At 50.1% G+C, this 20,461-nt stretch overlaps 1 pseudogene; it reads right to left on the reverse strand.

Moving 5' to 3' along the window:
• Positions 1–15,411: 15,411 nt before the first annotated feature.
• Positions 15,412–19,841, reverse strand: LOC116905632 (annotated as a pseudogene).
• Between the last annotated feature and the right edge of the window lie 620 nt (positions 19,842–20,461).

Here is a 20,461-nt window from a genome sequence, read left to right on the forward strand (position 1 = left end):
AGAATGGAGAGTCTCCCGAGTACCATCTGTACTTGGTAGTCAGTTTCTCAGGGCTAAAATTGCTCTTTAAAAAGTAGTTTGGGCTGAAGAGATAGCCTTGTCAGTAAGTGCTTGTCTTGAAAGCTCAGAGATTTGAGTTTGAGGCCTGCTCCTCAAAACCCATGTGGTTAAAAACTAGACATGGGGGTAAATGCTTTTAACCCCACTGATGGAGTCACACAGTCGGGTGGAATCCCCAGTGTTTGCTGGCCAGGTAGCCTGGCCTACTTACCAAATTGCAGGACAGTGAAAGTCACTAACTAACTAACTAACTAACTAACTAAGAAAGAAAGAAAGAAAGAGAGAGAGAAAGAAAAGAAGAAAGAAAGAAAAAGAGAGAGAGTTCCCTCTGATACACATATACACAGAGTAGGAAGGGAGGAGGGAGAGAGACAGAGAGGGACAGAGAGAGTGACAGAGACACAGAGACAGAGACAGAGATAACGAGACTATTAAAAGGAACAAAGCAGAGGACTTTCAGTGCACTTTTTGACCAGTTACGAAGTACAAGGTTCAGAAAAAATCTCTTCTCTTCAGGAGGGACCCAGCCTCCAATCTCGTTAGTTTTTTAGGTGGGTGAAAGGGTCACCTTTAATCTGGGTCACCCTTTAGGGCATTTTGCAGGTAGAGTGACTCAGCTTAAATGCCATCTTCCTGGGTCTCCCTTGACCACCCTTCTCCCACCCACTGTCTCATCCAGACCGTGATATTCTGCCTAGAAACACACCACTCTCTAAAACGCTTTTGTGTACAGGCTCCTGAAATTCGCACCGACAGAATTTAATTACCACAGAAGGCAGAAACTCTGTCCCTGATGCCTAGAACAGCAGGTGGCACAGAATTAAGGTAGGAACTCAATAAATACTTGTTGACTGAATAACCCTGTTACTGACCAGCTGTATCGCCAAGGGTAAGGCAGTTAAACCTTCCTGGTCCTCAATTTACTCATCTGTAAAATGGGCAATTACACTTAATGACTGCACTCTCTTGCCTCAGCGCTCTGCGTGTCCTAGCCAGGATCAGAGTGACCTTGTTTTCTGACTCAAGGGCTTCTTGGGCCACAGGATGACTGGGAGGTGTTTAGGAGTTGCACCTCCGGTGGCCTGAAGTTACCACACCTGAGGGTGTGGCCTGAGGGTCTTCAGATCCAGAGGGCTGGTGGGAATGTGTGCTGGCAGATGGGTGTTGTTGGGGGTTCCTTCCCTGGAATGGCATCTTCAAGAGGGCAGGCATCTTGGATTGCACTGACTCCTATTGCCACATAGGTAGAATAGTGCCCAGCACCCAGCAGATGGTTCTGGAATGAGTAAGGAACAGCACATGCCAGCCGTGCGTGTTTCCATTCCTGGCTAAGTGCCCTGTGGTATGTATGCAAACTGCACTAGTAGATCCCCTCCCACTGGCAGAGCCCTCTGTGAGCTGTTTGTACTCGCCTCAGCTCCTTCGATCCTCATGACAAGTCCATGAGATAAGCGTCATTAGGTCCCATTATCCCCAATTCACAGATGAGATAACCGAGGCACAAAGGGTTCGAACTGCCCAGGGCCACATTGCAGGTGAATGGCAGAGGCCGAGCTCAACCCCAAGCTCTCTCTCCAGACTCAATGCTTACAGGCACTTGTGTGAGGCTGGCTATGCAAAGCTCAAGGATGAGTGTGAGAGTGAGTGTGGGCAGGAAGACTCGTGTTGAGCCAAGGCACTGAGGAAGGGGCAGGTGGGCAGGAAGAATACAGAGCCGCCTGCTATGGTGTGAGGTTCTGGGCTGCTCTGGTGAGCAAAGACCAGGAAGAAGGTCCTCGAAAGGGGCCCCTGGTGACCCCAGCAGGGGAGCATCTGCAGGAAGTGCATGGCCTCATATATGACTGCCACTCTCAGGCCCAGACATGCCTAGCTCCTTGCAGGTTCCTCACAGGGCACAGATGCCAAAGACGTGGGCAAACAGGTTTGAGGAACACAAAACCAACCCGAAGCTTTCTCCTCTCTCTTGGACCAGGCACCAGGCTTGAGCCATCTCTCCTAGGCCACAAGAATTCTTTCTAAATGGTGTCTGTCCCCCTCTTGTCTTTGCTAAAGTCACTTACAAGCCTCTGGATCAAACCTACATACACACAATGTTCAAGCCACCCAGACTCTGCCCTCCCCTACCCCTGAAAGCCCATGGTAATCTATTTCTATCATTCCCCAACTCCCACCTCTGCCTTCTGAGATCCATATGGGGGCCTTCTGAGTTCTGTCCTGCCATTTCCTGTTTCCTTTTCCTGAGGCACCTTCATACTCTGCTCACTGTCTGAGGTGGTCCTTCTACCCTGGCTCCGGTCACTAGCACCTTCCCTGTGGTTGGCAGCTTCAGAGGGTGGACCTCAAGGCCCTGTACCTGTACCAGACCTCACTTGGTTTTAGGGGTATCACAGCTGCTGGTCATCCTGGACCAATTCCCATCAGAGATCCCTGATCCTGCCAGAAGCCAGGGGTTGATGGGGATGGAGGTTGCGAGGAGGAAACAGAGGGCAGAGTGTGCAGCAGGGGCATGGAAGGATGCTCGCCCACACCTGCTGGACACTCAGCAGGGCAAAGGTCACCTCGGTTATCATCAGGACACGACTAGTGGACAGGAGGACCATTTCAAAGGCTGACACCAAAATGGTCTTGTCTCAGCGACAGTGAGCTTTCCCTTGTCTACTCCCTGCCCTGGCAAGGTCCTAAATTGCCAGAGGAGGGGTATCTGGACCATTCACAGGCCAGAATGCTGAGTTTGCTGTTCACGCCACATGACTGAGCCCCAGAAGCACCCTCCCAGCCCATGTAAAGACCAGATCCCTCATTTCTGCTTCATTGACAGCTCTGGGTGCACCTTATCCTGTCTGAACCCCTGGAAATGGGCTCCCAGAGCAACACCAGCTTGCCGACTGCTCCTAAGAGAGGCTAATAGTCAATCATTGACCACATTAGCCAATGACTCCTTACTCTTTCCTGCTAAGCACTTACATGTTATCTTGGTGACGTCCTGAGAGGGTTCTGGAGGTTACAGCGAGATGGTTCTAAGCTTAGATAGAATGACCACATGACTCACCCAGCCTGGAATAGTCCCATCTTGTGTCTGCCATCCCAGAGTCATTCCTGACATGCTCGGTGTCCTAATCTGATTCTACACTGGGTGACCCCCTCATGGGCCCTGCTCAGAGAGAACACAGTGTGATGTTCCCTAGAGGAGCAACGGGGCCAAAAGAGTCAGACACCAGAGGGCACCAGTGAGCTGTGTTTGTCTGGCTTGTCTCTGGCAGGGCCCAGGTCCTGCGGGAGGGTAGGTGGAGACCAGCTGAGGAAGTGCCCAGCCAGCTTCCTGACAGAGCTCCAGTTCAGGCCTGCTGCAACCCAACTGGGTCCACCTCTTCCATCTGCCCTGAAGAGAGAACCCAACTAGGCATGAGAGTCCAGGAGGGAAGGGAGACACTAGTCCCAGTCCATCCAGCCTGGCCAGCCTCCTGTCAGACCCACCTTGGGCTCCACAGTAGGCTTAGAACACTCTGACTTTGATGGAATTGGATGCGGCTGTATTTCTGTTATTTCTGTGTGACCTCAGGCGCATTATTAACCCCTCTAAGCCCAGTTGACTCTCTTAACAAGAGTGTCTCCTTCCCTAGGCTGGCGTGAGCTCGTGCTCTAAAGAACAAGAAGCCTGTGGCACCGAGATGAATATTTTTGGCAAAGAAGCAGGCAGCTGTATGACAGAAGTCACCTCAGTGTCAGACAGAGCCTCGTTCAGATGGACAGACACCTATGCATAAGGTAGAGAACAGACAGACACCTGTTTGTCCAATATGGTTCCAGATGGCACAATTATTAATAACACCCTCTTCCCTCTTGTGGGGTCCCAGTTTGGAGGACCAACTCCATAGTGCTACCTACAAGGCATCAACTATGTGCAGGGTTGGTGACAGGCATGGGGGATGAGGAGGGAGATGGTGTCCCAACTGCCAGGTCTCACTGCTCCTCGAGAACACGGACCAGGAAATGAATGGGGAAGGTGGAGCTGGCCATACTGCTGGAAGTCCCCGCAAGAACCTGCCAAGAGACATCTTAGGATAGATGGACCTGTCTTGGTTTATTCAGAATCGTAGTATTTTAGTATTTTTCCAGCTGTAGAAGCTACTTAAAAAGAATCACTATGTAGCTCATGGCAATCCTCCTGCCTTGGGTTCCCAAGCACTGGGGATTTTTTTTTAATTACATGTATTTATTTGTCTCTGTGTATGCTAGACAAACAGGTGTGCGTTCTCTACTCTGTTATAGAGGTGCATCTACGGGTGCAGGTCAGAAGGGGACAACTTGTAGGAGCTGGTTCTCTCCTCCTACCCTGTGGGTCTCTTGGTCAGATTCAGGTGGTCAAGCTTCATGGTAACTGCCATTTTAGGCTGAACCATCTGGTCACCCAGCACTGGGATTATTACAGGCATGGGCCATGTCCAGCTAGAAGTGGTGCTAATCCATTTTCTGCAACACACATGTACACACACACACACACACACACACACACACACGTTAAAAGAATTACTTTCTTATAGACATCGTTTTCCGCCTTTGGTCATGGTTTCTGTCCTCTTGGAAAGTGCAGGAACGTGACTGTGGTCCAGGGCCGCACTCTGAGATGAGCTACCTCTTTGCTCCACACTAAGGCCAGAAACACCTCATGACATTGAGGGGGAAGAATGGGGGAAGGGAGAAAATGATGGACAAGGTTATAGTGTGCTCTGAACTGGCCAGGATCCTCCTGGGCATCTGAATTGTTTTGCAGGAGGACGGTGCCCTGACCCAAGGTCTAGAGACAGTCACATGCCGATCCTAGAACCAGGGATGCTTGCGAGGTGCAGGCGTCTCAGGGCCAAATCCCTTACCAGCATCCCACAGTGGACTCTCCCAAGCCCCTGCCTTGTCTGGACGCTTCCCTGGTCCTTCTGAGCTAGGTCCTCTCTGTGTCCTGCTCAGCTAACTTGAGGGCACCCACTGCTGGGCAGCAAAGTCTCCTTGTCCATCCACCAATGTCACTGGGGAACTTTGTCCTGCTTCTCAGCAGAGCATGTCCTGACCCCATCCCACAATATCCTGGGTGACTGCATGAAAACCCCAGAGCTCCCCAGCACTGGAGGAGGTTTGCCTTATTTAGACATGGTGCCCTGGAGGAAGAAGAAAGGGAAGGAGGGGGAGGGGATGACAAGTAGATAGGCACGACGGAGAAGGAAGGAGGCTGGAGGATTCTGGGAACCAAGGGTCATGATGACATCATCACAGGAGGGTTTTGCTGGGGTCAGTGGGTGGGGGCGGGGTCCAGTGGCTGGGGCCCGTGGTGACTCATTCATAGGAATGGGCTTTGTGTCTGCAGCAGTCATTTATTTAGTAAGCCATTAATTGTTTCAACACTCGTTTATTGAGTTGTTATTATGCTTCAGGCCCAGGACCAGGCTTCAGAAGGCAGAGATCACTGCCAGGGCCAGGAGGAAGCTCACGGCCCAAAGGGGAAAGATGAGGCCACTGCTATGTGTGGGTGTGTACAGGAGCATTCTAGAGTGTGACAGACACAGAGGCAAGAGACTAGCTTCATTTAGAGGAGGTAGTGGCCAAGAAAGACTCCAGCGGGAGGGAAGGTAGGGAACGGGGGAGGCCTAGGGTATAAATATAGGTGGAGGGGGAGAGGGAGGGGGAGGAGGAAGAGGAAGAGTACATACTGGAAGGCTGGAAGGAGGGCTCAGGAGGCGTAGGGAACTGACAGGCGCCTGAGACATGGTGACAATGTGACAGGGGCTCCTGCTGCCAAGCTGCTGGCCTGAGTTTGATCCCTAGGAAAGAGAGTCCACCCCGATAGGTGGGAAGGGTAAGCCTTAATGGAGGGCAGAGTTTGCCAGACCCCACAGTCAACAGCAGTGGAGTCAGAGCAACCGTGGCTTGTGGCCACCTGGAAACCCCCTCCTGCCACACCTGAGGATCCCCTGCTTGATGTCTGCACCCAGCTGTCATTGCTAGTACCATGGTCCTTAACAGCAGGCAAGCCCAAGTCCCTCATTCCTGGCCAGCGTCAGTTCTCAAGAGAGTCATCTAACCCCAGGGCTCCTGGCTCCCCAATGGAAGCCTGCCTGCCTCTGTGTAGAGCCTGCCGTCTTTGTCAGTCTCCCACATATCTGGGGAGATCACTGGGCTTCCCTTCTAACAGCCAGACCACAGAAGGCCATAGGCTCCAGGAGGGACTTTCAGCCTTGAGATTCTTTTCTTCGAACAGGAGACCAGGCGTGAACCTTCCCACAGGCCCTGGGTGTTATGGTGGCTTCTGCAGGGGCTTCCCCAGACCCTGTTCCTCCAGAAGCACGAAGCCACCCCCCACCTGGCCTGGGTCACCATCACTGCCCATTTCTTCCAGTCACTGAAGTCCCAAACATATTTGTGCTTTCCCTGCTGTCATTAATTCGAGTCTATTTCAAGGGAAACGCGGGAGTCTGCCGGCTTCTGATTCATGCCCATTGAGCTCATCAAAACCAGAACAATTTGGTAATAGCTGTTGGGTTTACTGGACGCCCTCTGGGATCTGTGAAGAAAAAAAAAAAATCTCTGTTCCTCGGAAACAGGAAGTTTCAACAGAAGGAAGGACAGTTGCAAAAATCAACATTTGAATTGTCTCTGCCTGTTGGAGAGGCGTGTTCAGTGTTCCAATCTGCTGGCTGGTGGACAATCCACACCTATGTGTGTAGGGACTGGGAGCACAGGGGATTTTAAAAGAAGAGCTTCTGTTTGGGGAGAGTTGCAGTATTTCCCAGAATGCCATCCTGAGTGCAGAGGGGAGGGGCTGGGGGCTGGAGGGTTGGGGACTGGGGGCTGGGGACTGGGGACCTGGGAAACTGGTTGCAATTCACACAACAGAAATCTACTTTATTGAAATTCTGGAGGCTGGCTGACTTTCCCTTTGTCTTCCCCTGGTTGTTCCCCTGTGTCTAAACCACAAGCTATATGCGATAGCTCACTCCTGTAATCACAGCACTGGGGAGGCAAAAGTCAAACACTGAAAGTCTGAGCCAGCCTGTGCTACATATAGCAAGCTCCAGGTTCATCTGGGTTACACCAGTGAGAGTTTGTTTCAAAAAAAACCCAACAATACAATAAAAGCGTATTGGTCACATTGGAGTAGGGCTTATGACCTCATGGTAATTATCTCTTTGAAGGTCTTTTCTCAGCTAGGCACAGGCCTGTGATCCCAGCACTCAGGTTGATAGATGTTTAGGGCCTTCTTCAGTTATACATTGAGCTTGAGTCTAGCCTGGGCTACATGAGACCCTGTCTCAAAAAAAAAAAAGTAAATAAATAAACCATAAATACAAAAATAAATGCCCTTTCTCTAAATATTGTCATGTTCAGAGGTCCTGAGGGCTTTGGTCTCAATATGTAAATCTGGAGGAATGGAAGTAGCAACCCCCGGCCATGTCTTTCTCTTTGGTTAGCGTCTGCAGTTAGAGTCCTGAATGAGGTCATCACAGGACTTTGTATAGAGGAGCGGCTGCCAGGCCACCAGGCCACCAAGCCACCAGTTCTGGTTCACACCTTGCTCCTTCACGTAAGTATCGAGGTGATATAACCCCAGTGCCCTCAGAAACATGAGAAACATGTTCTCTGTATCACAGGCAGCGTAAGTGAGGATCCAGAAAGTTCTTCAGTGTAAGAGGCAGGGTCAAGCCCAGAACACGCAGAGTGCTCACGAGATTCAAGTTCTCTTCCTAAGCATGTTTTCCTCCTGGAGATTCTTCCCACAGGAAACTAAGGACGTTTCCCAGGACCTCTCTGGGGAGGAATCAGGTATAAAATCTAAGAAGTAAAGACTAAGATACCAGGTCCCCTGACAGCCCACAGCTGAACACCGATGGCTGGCCCTTAGTTCCTCAAACCTGGGGGCACTAAGACACTAGGGTACCTTGCAGACTGTGGAATTACTAACCCTCATCTGACTCAAGATCTTCTGGATCAGTACTGTGTCCAAAGGGCTCTAAGCTAGATGTGGTGGTGGTGGCTTATAACCTCAGAGTATTGGATTAGAAGCAGCAGATTTAAAAGTTCAAGGCCAGCCTTGGATGTTACAGGAGATCCTGTCTCAAAACCCAGAGGACCATGGATGGGGGTGAGGTGGGAGTTGGGGGTGGAAGGGAGGCAGAGGTGACTCTGTTTCAAAGGCATCCAGGTCTGTCTTAAACTTGAAGTCCATCTACGATCACTCACTCTTGGGATTTCAAAGTATGACAGAAGAAACAGGGTCGGTCCAAGCTGAGGCCAATTTGGAATTGTGTCAGAGGAAATCTTCCCATCCCACAGCAAGGCTGGACTGGGACACAGGGCTCTGCATTCTAACCCCAGCCTTATACTTCCTGCTGATGGAACACCAGGAAACCTATAGGCCAACGTGGAAATATTGTGCTTGATAGCACAAGGTATTTGTTACTAAGTCCAAACAGAGTCCCGCTGGCCCCTCTTCTGGCTAACACACTTCCCTGACTACCTGGGGGGCAATGTAAGGCGATAAGTCCCAGCAGCTTTGGATCCTGCTGCCCTACAGTGCCAGCACTCGATGCGTGCCCGCCCACTCCAGAACAGAGTCAGTGCATCTTTTCTTAAGAAGAGGAGCATTTCCTGTTTTGGAGGAAGAGGGATGGGGTTCTTCCTGGACCACATTGTCTCTTCAACCTCCCCCTTCACCACCACACCTCCCTCCCCAAATTACTCACTCCTGGAAATATGACTGATGACATCAAGATGAGTAAGAGGCTCATGCACGTCACGGCCTGACGGCTGGGAGGGTGAATGAGTTCAGTGCTCCCTAGACCACAGCCGCATAGATGTGCACCAGGAGTCCAAGCAAGACAACAGGCCTGGTGTGTGTGTGTGTGTGTGTGTGTGTGTGTGTGTACATATGTGCACGTGCGTGTATACATGTGCATACGTGTGTATACGTGTGTGTATGGGTGTATAGTGTGTTCATGTGTGTACATGTGTGTATACTTGTGTATACATGTGTGTATTGTGTGTACATATGTGTATGTGTGTATACATGTGCATATGTGTGTGTATGGGTGTATAGTGTGTTCATGTGTGTACATGTGTGTATACTTGTGTATACATGTGTGTATGTGTGTGTATGTGTGTGTATATGTGTATGTACATATGTGTATGTGTTTGTATACCTGTGTATATGTGTGTGTGTGTGTGTGTGTATGTGTGTGTGTGTGTAGCATGCAGGGGTAGGCTGACCTTTACTTAACATACAAGCCCTCCCCCATTGCTCTCTCTTCCTAGCCCCTTTCTTAACACCAGGTAACAACCATAATGCCTTTCTAGGTGAGTGGGCTCAGAGGACTGACTCCTTGGACCTAACTGACCGCTCTTCTGATCCAATTACCCAGCTCTGCCCTAGCACAGCAAGGTATAGCAGCAGTCCTGAAGTTGGTGGTCCAGCCTCAGCTGCTTTAGAAGGACTCCAACCCCAGGATTACCCTCGCACGGGTGCGTGTGTGCAGTGGGTGTGTGTGTTTATACTGGGAGGGATACCCTAATTCACAGTGTCAGCCGAACAAATGGTTTGGGTCTGTTTCCCGTTTTCTATGTGTCTCGCTTTGGAACATTTAGCGGACACGGGATCAGAGCAAAGGAATGTATCAATTCAATGCATTTTGAAATGTCTCTTTCGCATTCCTGGAGTTACAGAGCAAGCTGAGCACACTAATAGAGGCAAGACAACACGCAAGCTAGACTCTCCTGGCACTAGGTAAATAGGGCTGAAGCACCAGTTTCCCCATACCTAACATGGGTGTAGCCGGGACATGAATGGCATGGAAAATAACACCCGGACCGTGAAGCATGCGGCAGCCCCACCTCCAAGTTCCCTCTTTTACACTCCCCAGACAGCCATTGCTCCAAACATTGTTCCTCACAGACCATAAGAACTGATGCTTGGGACCTTTAGGATTTCCTTCCGGTTGATCATAATCATTTCAAAGTAGATTTTCTAGTTCATTCCCCCCTTACACTGCTGGTGCAGGAGGAAAGGCATGATCTAAGCCTTTCAGGATGGCGGGACTAGAATTCAGAAGGACATAGTTTGATATGGGGTAGTTTGGGTGTGGGGGCCACACACCTGTGCTCTTAGCACTTGGGAGGCTGAGGAAAGAGAATTATTGGTTTGAAGTTGGCCTGGGCCACACAGTGAGACCTCTCTTCCAAAATGGTTGCTTGATGGCGCTTTGATATCTCAGGCATGGGCTGGGACAGCAGAGAGGTCGAGGAGTCCACCATCCAGGGCTCCCCTAGTTTCGTGCCATTTGCTCCAGTGCCATCTGAGGGGACAGATTGTCTCCCAGCTCACATTCTCCAGTGTCAGGCTGGGTTTGCTAGTAATGTCCTACAAGGTGGGAAGGAACCTTGAATAATCTACTCAGTGTATAAGAGATAAAGCTTCCCCCTCATAACTCAGCAAGGATTCCCGATGCTAGAAAAGTTAAACAAACAAAAACCTTCACTGGTAGACTTAGGATCCCTCATATTTCTTTGTGTAAAAAGTGATCCTTTAGGAGTTCGCAAAGCACCAGGTCATTTCTACTGGAGTAGAAATGTTTCTACTCACTGTTCTACTCACTGTTTCTGCCCAGTGAGTCTTCAGAGTGTGGCGTTCTCTGGGTTGAGCGGAGATTCCGGGACTGATCATTCTACTGATCCAGGGCTATCTGGGTGAGTGTGGGTCTTGGAGGCTGCTCTGTGTCTTCCCTGGGTCTCTCAGCTCCTGAACTAGACCCACAATTGGACGGCTGCTCTGCCTCCAATTCTCCCCAGTGCCCTTCTCTGCACACATCCTAGGAGCCCTCTCTCCAGTCCTGGAAGAGTTCCTGGCTGGAGGACAAGAAAGCTACGCTCTCTCGAGATCTTTTCCCTTGCTGCCTTAAGGACTGAGGTTCTGAAAAGCAAATCCAAGACAGCCTTTCTTTGTTGAGCGCCAGCCCCGAGCGAAGCAAGCCCCGAGTAGATACTGAGGGGAAAGAGTCTCAGGTTCACGCAAACACAGGGAGCTGTGGCTGCCTGATTTAGGGCCCTCGGGAGAGCTGCAGGAGTCACAACAATATGCTATTGACAGAAGAGCCGACAGGAGGATGGAGGAAACCTAGTGGAGGTAGAGGTGGCGCCTCAGACATGCACAGCGAGGCACTGTTCGTCAGCAGAGGCACCAGCGTGTTCTTGTGAGCGAAGGAAAGTCCCCTTTTAATTAAAGGCTGCTAGAGCCACTGCATATCTAAAAGTATTACCTCGCCTCACATCCAAACATTGTTTTGAGATGGACACAGGCTTGTAGAAAACTCTAAAGCTTGAAGCCTTGTCAATCTTTGTAGAAATAAAAAGGAAATATTGAAACCAGGGCCTCACGAATGCTACCGAAGTGCTCTACATAGACCCAGAGCCACCCACCGCTCCTTTCCAGGCGGGATCTCACTGTTAACTAGATCAGCCTGGACCCTACTCTATACTTCTATATTCCGAACCTGCAATTCTCCTGCCTCAGTCTCTGCAGACTATAAGTGTCTATTACCAGTAGTCGCAGAAGTCAAAAGTTTCTTAAACAGGCCCCCAAAGAATCCAAATTGATTAAATAAATAAATAAATAAATAAATAATAACAATAATAATGAAATAAAGGCTGAAGTTGGGAGGTGGCATGAGAGATGACTCAGTAAAATACTGGCCGCGTAAGAGTTGGAGTCTGATCCCGGTACTCAGGTAAAAAGCCAGTCATGGTGACACATGCTGGTAATTACTGTGCTGGAGAAACAGAGGCAAGCAGATCCCTGAGCCAGCCTGTCTAGCCAAATCCACCAGCTCCAGATTGCATGAGAGACCTTGTCCCAAAGACTAATATGAAACGTGACTAAGAAAGAGATCCAACATTGACCTCTGGCCTCCATGCACACCGTGCGTGCGTGCGCACGGACACATTCACGCAGATGTGTTCACGCACACACAAACATCAGAAAGCCCACTGGTAACTTGGATGCTATCAACATTTCTGTTAATTTCCAGCCTTATCGTTCAAACCAGACCTTACTATCTGTCCAGGCTGGTCTTAAATTCATTATCCTCCTGCCTAAGGGCCTAAGCCCCACTCAGAGTCCAACACTCCCCATCCAAAGTCATATTTTAATTGTCATCGTTTCATTCTTGTATGAGGTATGATTTCATAGAAATATCTTCATTTGGATATCTAAAAAATTTACAGTTTTTAGTTGGGGATTTAGCTCAGTGGTAGAGCGCTTGCCTAGGAAGCGCAAGGCCCTGGGTTCGGACCCCAGCTCCGAAAAAAAAAAAGAACCAAAAAAAAAAAAATTTACAGTTTTTTTTCAATCAAAAAATATTGTCGAGCTTGGTGAAATGGCACTTGGGAGGCTGAGGCAGGAGCATTATGAAGCTGACAAAGGAAGACAAACAGCCAGGGGTGGCCACGCGTGCCTGCCACCCAGCACCAGGGAGGGTGAGGCAGGAGGATGTTGAGTTTGAAGATAGCTTAGACTATAATACTGAGACCCTGGTTTAAAAAAATAAGAAAAGAAATTAAAGGAGAGGCTAAGACGTGAAGGGACGTCATAAACGGAGATTAGAAACTGCAGGTGAGCAAATGGACGTTGGTCAGCACCTCCGTGCTCACCAACAAGGTGTGAACAAACGCAGAGTGTCGTCACACACTCACTAGCATGGCTAAACGTAAGATCAGCGATCCCAAATACCAGTGAGTACCTAGAACAACGATTACCCATGCCTCCTTGCTGGGGGTATAAAGTGAAGACCAGTTTGGAAAACTAGCAGTTTCTTTCAAAGATACACATCTACCTACACTATGAGTCACCCATTCTGCTCCTAAGTATTCCCCCCAAAGAAATCAAAGCTTATTTCCACCATAAGAACATACCAAAAAGATTCAAAGCGATTGTATTCATAAGAAAAGAAAAAAAAAACCAACAAAACAGAAATAGCTCAGGTGCCCATCAAGGGATAGATAAACGAAGACGCCGTGACCTCGTCACGAGATAGAATATTACTCAGCAGGAAAGAAGAACAGACAGCCAAAGGAAGCAGCATGCACACCTCAAGTGTTCTGCTGGACGAGGCCAGCACAAGAGACTACTTGCTCTTGAAGCTCTGGAGCAGGCGAGACTAATCTACCACGATAGAAATCAGAACACTGGTTGCCTCGGGCTGAGAGCTGGAAGCTGTCAAAAGAGTAAAGGGAAGGCTTCGTTGGGGGTGGAGGCTTTGTCTCTCAGCGGTGGTAACTTGGGGTTTGCCTCTGTCAAAGCTCATTGGGTTTTACCCTTAAGATGCACCCACGACACTCTCCGTAGACTATGCCTTGATAATAAGGAACTGCCAGAGAGGTCGTTTTCTTGCTAGACAGCTCCAGTTTTACAACATGGAGGAGTTGTGCTGGTTGGCACAGAATCAGGACTGTACTTAGTATCGGTAAACTCTGTTCTTAGAGATGGTCGAAAAGTACATTTTATCACCATAAAACACACAACAACAACAACAACAACACAACAACAACAACAGAGAAATATGTTACCACTCACCCAAGTAACCTTAGGCTTCAAAATGTGACTTATACTTTTTATTAATTTGAGACAGGGTCTCACCCTCTGTTCCAGGCTGGCCTCAAACTCTATCCTGCCTCTGTCTCCCGAGTACTGGGATTACATGTATGAGCCTCTATATCTGATTCACAATTTGATTTCTTAATTCAATACTTATATTATGGGGGTTGGAGAGATGGCTCAGCGGTTAAGAGCACTGACTGCTCTTCCAGAGGTCCTGAGTTCAAATCCCAGCAACCACATGGTGGCTCACAACCATCTGCAATGAGATCCGATGCCCTCTTCTGGTGTGTCTGAAGACAGCTACAGTGTACTCATGTATAATAAATCAATCTTTAAAAAAATACTTACATTGTCTCATAAAATAAGAGAGGGAAATGTCACATGAGGTGCATTTTACCATAATATACTAAAGTAAAATACTCCATTACATGGGCTCGCAGGCACCCATGGCTCAGCCCTGTTCTGACCATTGGCATCTGTGGCATAACTTTCCATACAGTTTGGAGGAAGACCTTAGCAAATGGCTGTACAGCTTTTATTCCTTACCCAGTGGAGCAAATTCTAGAGCCATGTGCTGATAAATTCTATCTCAGGGATGCTGGTTTTTTTGTGTCTCCATATTTGTGTCTTTCCCATAACTGACCTCTCCTGTTCCAACGCCACTCCCAGAGAGTTCAGACAGTAACAGGTACTGGTCAGGATAACTATGCTCTCCCCGCTACAACTTCCTCTGACCCCAAAGCCCTTCGGTGAAGGGGTAGCCGGTAAAGACACAGTCTGAAGCTGCTTGCTCTCGTTTGCCTTGCGAGTCTTTTTGACAGGGTGAAGGGTGTACCCTCATGCTCTTGACCTTAATCTCGGCAGAGGACAGGGTCCATCTGTGTGCCTGGCTGCTGTAGTCAGCATCTCATCCGCTTTCTGGAATATTCAGGAGGAAGGGACAAAGGATGAGGAAGTCTTATTTTTTTCCAGCGGTTAGACTGGCTTCCAACCTTGAAAACCAACGTCCCTCTGCCCTCAGCGTGCGCGACCGACCGCATGCGGCAGTAGTCCCGGCCTAGGGTCAGAGTGTCGACATAGTAACCAGGGGTGGTGAAGACAGCAATGATGGGTACTAGAGCCATCCGTGCTAAGACGGATACAACAAAGTCTGGATTTCTTTTTTTCGGAGCTGGGGACCGAACCCAGGGCCTTGCGCTTCCTAGGTAAGCGCTCTACCACTGAGCTAAATCCCCAGCCCCCATAGGGCTCTTAAATCTTTTGTTGTGTCTACTCGAATTCATTCTTACTTTCTTTATGAAAATTGGGGTGGGGGTGGGGGGGTTGGGACCGTCAGGGAAGTAACTCATAAACACTGTGAACGGGAACCGAGATTCCGAGACGTAAGGCACTCCCTGTGCCTCGGCCTCAGATCTCGAACAGACTTCCACCCTGTTCTCGTCTCAACGAAGCATCCAGAGCAGCCGTAGAGACAGCTAGAGTCATCACTCAGATTTTGAACACTGAGAGTACAAGGGGGTGGGGGTGGGGGGCGGGAGTCCAAAAATAGGAGCTGAGAAGAAAGGGGAAGGAATTAAGGGGCGCGTAGGCTGTGGAGGATGGAGTAGGGTCACAGGGGATGGAAGTGAGCCGGTTTGGGGGTTCCCTTCCTGCACTCCCTGGACCCCACCCAGAGCACCCCACAGGTCTGTTCTGCGGTCCATTTCCCTACTCCTGAAGCCTCACAGCTTCACTCCTCCGAGACCTCCGAGTCCTCCTCCAGAGCCCGCCCTCTGCTGGGCCGGCTTCTCCAGCTGCTCACCGATGGACTGACTGACCTCGTCAGCCTGGATGCTCTGCTCCAGCTCCTCCGCCTGCCGCTGCTTCTTCCTTAGGTTCTCGGTCTTCGTGGTCTTCTCTGTGGTGGCAGCAGAGTCAGATGCATCAGAGGCAGCTGTAGGGTGGGCTGGGAGCCTTGGAGAGCACTGGGTGTTTGGGCTGTGTCTCCCAGAGACACCTTACCAAGAGTCCTGCTCAGGACCTGGGCCTCTTTCTCTGGCTGCTGCCTCCTCTTTTTTTTTTTTTTTTTTTTCCGAGGCTGGGGACCCGAACCCAGGGCCTTGCGCTTCCCTAGGCAAGCGCTCTACCACTGAGCTAAATCCCCAACCCCTGCTGCTCCTCTTTTCCTTCTGTTTCAGGCTCCATTTGGCTGTTAGACAGGCCCACTTCATCACCTCACATCTGGATGAGGCGACACCTCACATCTGGATGAGGCGACGGGTGTGGTGGCCTCAAGGCTCAGCCCTGGGGGAAGTTCTGGTTTGCTCTGGGAAAACTGCACATCCTTGCTCTCATAGAGTGGGCCTCCTCTAGGGACACCCATCCTTCTCTAGCTCCCCACTGATTGCTCCAGGATCTGCTGAGCCTCTGTGGTGAGGCATGTACTTGCCTATTTCATGCTCCCCTGGTTCCATCCTCTGGCCTCGATGGTATCCAAGGGTAAAGTTGAAAAGAAGGGAGAGGTTTGGCAGTTCCCACCCCTATCCCTCAGGAGTGCCAGAGGTTTTTCTTGAAGGGTCTGCCGGTGGGATTCAGAGGCAAAGTGACTTCTTGCCCTCTGCTCTTAGACAATAATAGTCCCTGCCCTAGCTTGTTTTCTAGAGAAAGAGGCAAAGATTGGAAGACTATCTGTGAGACCTCTGAGCCCAGAGGGATCCCTAGAGCAACATACCAGAGAAGAAGCTCCCCTCGTTGTATCCAAGTATGCTTTATATTGTGCTAGGACCAAGGGAAGGAAGTGTGGTGGGCCTGCTTCCCTGGACCCATGCTGTGGGAGGCCTGAAATCTGTCTCTCTCCTGCGCTATGGCCTTTCCCCCATGACCTCTGTTCTATGGCCTTTGCTCTATGGCCTTTACTCTGTGGGTTTTGCTAAGCCACTATCTGTTAAGATGTGAGGAGCTCTGAGGAGGGTGTAGCGCTGGTCATTCTATGATGAGCTTCTCAGCCCCAGCCAGGACCATCCATAGTCCCCCTGGTTCTGACAACTCATAAACCAAGAATGGGCAGGGTGGAGGGACACGAGAGGCTGAGAAAAGCTGACCCGGCAGGTAGGTTGGGCAATGATGTAGATGGTGGACGATGGGGAGAGAGAAGACTCTTATCCTTGGCAACATGATGAATTAATGAACTCAGCCAGTTATAAGACAGACCTATAACCTATGCTGAACTCTCATGACATCCAGTCTTTATGGTTCCCTAACCCCTGCTGACCAGTCCTTCCGTCTGCTCCTCAGACTAAGAACACCCTAGGGCAATGGTAGGACGGGGCCTTGGACAGCACTGGCTGCTCTGGAAAAGAGGAGAGGTGATATTTAAGCTACACTATCCACAGGTCAGGACCACACTGAAAACTCTCCTAAGGATGACGTCATTTGTTCCTCACAGTACACCAAGAGGTTCATTATTCCTACTTCATGGATGGGAATGTTGAGTCGCCCTCACTGAGCCTGGAAAATATGGACTGAGCTAGAGAACCCACCTGCATTCGGGGTCCCGCCCCACCCCACCCCAAAGTCCTGTGTTTCCAAATCTCAGTGGTCTGTTGTTAGACCTCACCGGCAGTCACCCTGGGTAGACAGAATCACAGTCTCACAAAGCCCGGTTTCCTTCCCAGACTCCCCTCCCCCATCGTCCTCTGCCTGGTTTTCCCATGAAGGTCTCTGAGGACCACAAACCAGTCTTTCTACCCTAAACCCTAAGCCCTCACAGCCTGGAATGCAGGCTCCAGGGACAGATGTGGGAATTTCAGTAAGGCAACAAGTGTCCTGAGGCCGGCTCTCTCAAATAGAGAAAGAGCCCACGGAAGGCTCTTCACTCAGTGGTCCATGGACGGTACCATGAGTTCATCTGACCTTTATTTGGAAGCCACCAGACACTCATACCTTGTTGTCAACAAAATGGGAAGAGAACCCAGGCAGGAAGGTCAGGGTTCCATTTCCCAGGAAGAGCATCAGAGGGTAGGGAGTGCTCCTCTCACAGGAGTGAGGAGACGGAGGCTCCCTTGTCCACCAAGACAGAAAAAGGCCCCAATGTCTTGCTTTTCACAATGGTGGAAAAGGGTGTGTGGGAGTGAGGTGAGGGGTGGGGGTTGGGGGAGAAGCCTGTTGCATTTCCAGCATTCTGCCTTCTTTGCAATTGGTGGAAGCTACAGATTGGCATCAGCTTGCTTCACACAATAGATTTGGAGGTTCAAAAGCACCAGCACAATGACTTTTATATATTTAGAAATAGTCCCACCCCCACCTCCAAAGCTGAGCACTTGTTTCTGTAAAAATAAATACAGGGCAAGAATGCCGCATGGCTTCCTAGCACCCAGGTGACTGTTGTGAAAGCTGCCTGCCCACCTGCGTGGGTGGGGACCTGCCCACAGCTGTCACCCCCGGCTCTTAACTCCTATGGGCACACCCAGCTCATTAGACTGTGGCCACACCCAGCTGCCCCATTCCTGGTTTAACCAGAATGCCAGGAGCCTAAGGCGGCCCCTTGAACTCCACACAATGGGCTGTGCTGTAGTTAACCGGGGCCCAGGGCCTCAGGCCCCAGAGGGGAGCTGGCTCTGGTATCCTCCCTCAGGATGCCAAGAAGCTTTTGGGTCTTGTGAGATGACCTGGCCCCCTGCACCCCAGTGAGCGCCACAAGCAGGCAGGCACCCCATTAGAGGCAGGACTGAGTTCTCAGTGTTAAAAGTAGACAGTCTGGATCTGCCTTCCTGGTAGAGGGTGAGTAGCAGCAGACATTATCTCACGCCTGTTCAATGTCCCCCTGGGGCAGGCAAGGGATAGGACTTGTTCCTACTTTATAGCTGGGGAACCCAGGGAGGATGGGTCAGGCAGAAAGGAAGTTGTCAGGCACAGCACAACACCTGTCCCATACATGGAAAATACCTCTGCTGGTCAGGCCACCATCCCTGGGATACAGGACTGGCTCTTGGAGTAGAATGTACACACACACACACACACACAACACAGAGAGAGAGAGAGAGAGAGAGAGAGAGAGAGGGAGAGAGAGAGAGAGAGAGGTGGGGAGTAGAGACAGACAGACAGAGACAGAGACAGAGACAGAGACAGAGAGAGGCACACCCATACATACACAGAGAGACAGAGAGAGACAGAGAGACATACAGAGACAGAGAGAGGCACACACATACACATACAGAGACAGAGAGAGACAGACAGAGACAGAGATAGACAGAGACAGAGACAGACAGAGGCACACACACAAATCCAGACCTCTTTGCTCTATTCCCTTCTCTCTCCCAAGGCCCTCTGGGTAGGGTCCCTCATTTGTGGCATTGCCATCCTTGAGACACCATGTAGCATGAGGAAGGACAGGGTGCCTGGCCCAACCCCACCTGGGAAGTACATCTCCCAGGTAGTTCTGCTAACTCAAGACAAACCGGATTGAGGTTAAGCGAGTAGTGACACACTGCCAATTGTAGAGGCTCCTGGCCATCTGCTCCTGTGACACTGGTTGGTGAGCATGGCAGCTGTCCCTGCCTAGTCACGAGACTGGTGAGGCCAACATGGAGTTATGGATGGCCAGCTAGAACGCACAGAATCTAATAGAGAGCCAGGGTAGCAGAAAGAGCCCTCATTTAGACAAGAGATACAGTAGCCTGAACCCAACCACCGACAACCAGAAGGCTGCCCCCCACCTCGACTTGTGTGCCTTTTACAAGAGCCTCTTACTTGTGAGCCTCCATTGTCATGAGGCCGTCTTTCCTGGTTCCCAGTTCCTACTTGCTTCTCTCAATAAAATACATTCTAATTGAGGATGAGAATTTATTCTAAATTAAAGTCAGAACAGGGGCGATGGTGGTGGTGATGAGAAAAGGCTTTGGGACTTCAGAGCAGGTAGCCTTGGGCCTCAGGAGAAGAGAGAGAAAGAGAGGAAGCCCATAATCAACCAGGAGGACCTGTCTCAAACCCATTGCATGAGGCTGGCCCTACTCACCCAGGTCTCCAAAGCCAGGGTGGGACACTTGAGCTCAGAGCCATCTCCTGGACCCACATGCAGATGGGTCACAAGGATGGGGAATGTGAGTACTGTCCTTGCAGGCCTCAGGGTACCAATGTCTTCTTCCTTAAGGCCAACTCTGCTCTGTACTATCATCCCTTAGGAGGACCTGGGACAAAAGCATTTCTACAAGCTCCCGGTTTATTTATTATTTACTCCTTATTCACTCTGGTTAATCATTTACAGGGTGTCATTTTGGCATACAAAGTATTTGGCACATTGGCGACGTCATCTGAGCATCCTAACAACACAGTAGGGACGCCTTCACTATATGGGAAGCTAAATGAAGTCCAGTGAGTTTTAGCAGATTGCCTTAGAGGTCTGAATTAGTTACTTTCCTAGTTCTAGCTGCTGTAACAGAATACTCAAGAAGGGCAATGCAAGGGAGGGAGGGTTTCTTTTGGCTCAAGGTTTGAAGGTACAGTCCACCATGGCCACGGCAGAGAAGGCATGGTGGTGGGTGTGGCCCTAACTCTAGCAGCTGGGGCCTGAGGTAGCTGATCACACAGCTGCCATAGTCAGGAAGTAGAGAGGGTAGAGAGCGCTAAGCTTGCCTGCTCTATTTTAGACTGTTCGAGACCGATGTAGGTCAGCTTTCGTCTACCTGACACAGGCTGGAGTCACTTAGGAAGGGAGAAACTATAGAAGAGGTGCATCCATTAGACTGGACAGTGGGCTTGTCTGTGGGGTATTTCCTTGATTGTTCACTGATGTGG

This window comes from Rattus rattus, chromosome 7, assembly GCF_011064425.1.
Source record: "Rattus rattus isolate New Zealand chromosome 7, Rrattus_CSIRO_v1, whole genome shotgun sequence".
NCBI lineage: Eukaryota > Metazoa > Chordata > Mammalia > Rodentia > Muridae > Rattus > Rattus rattus.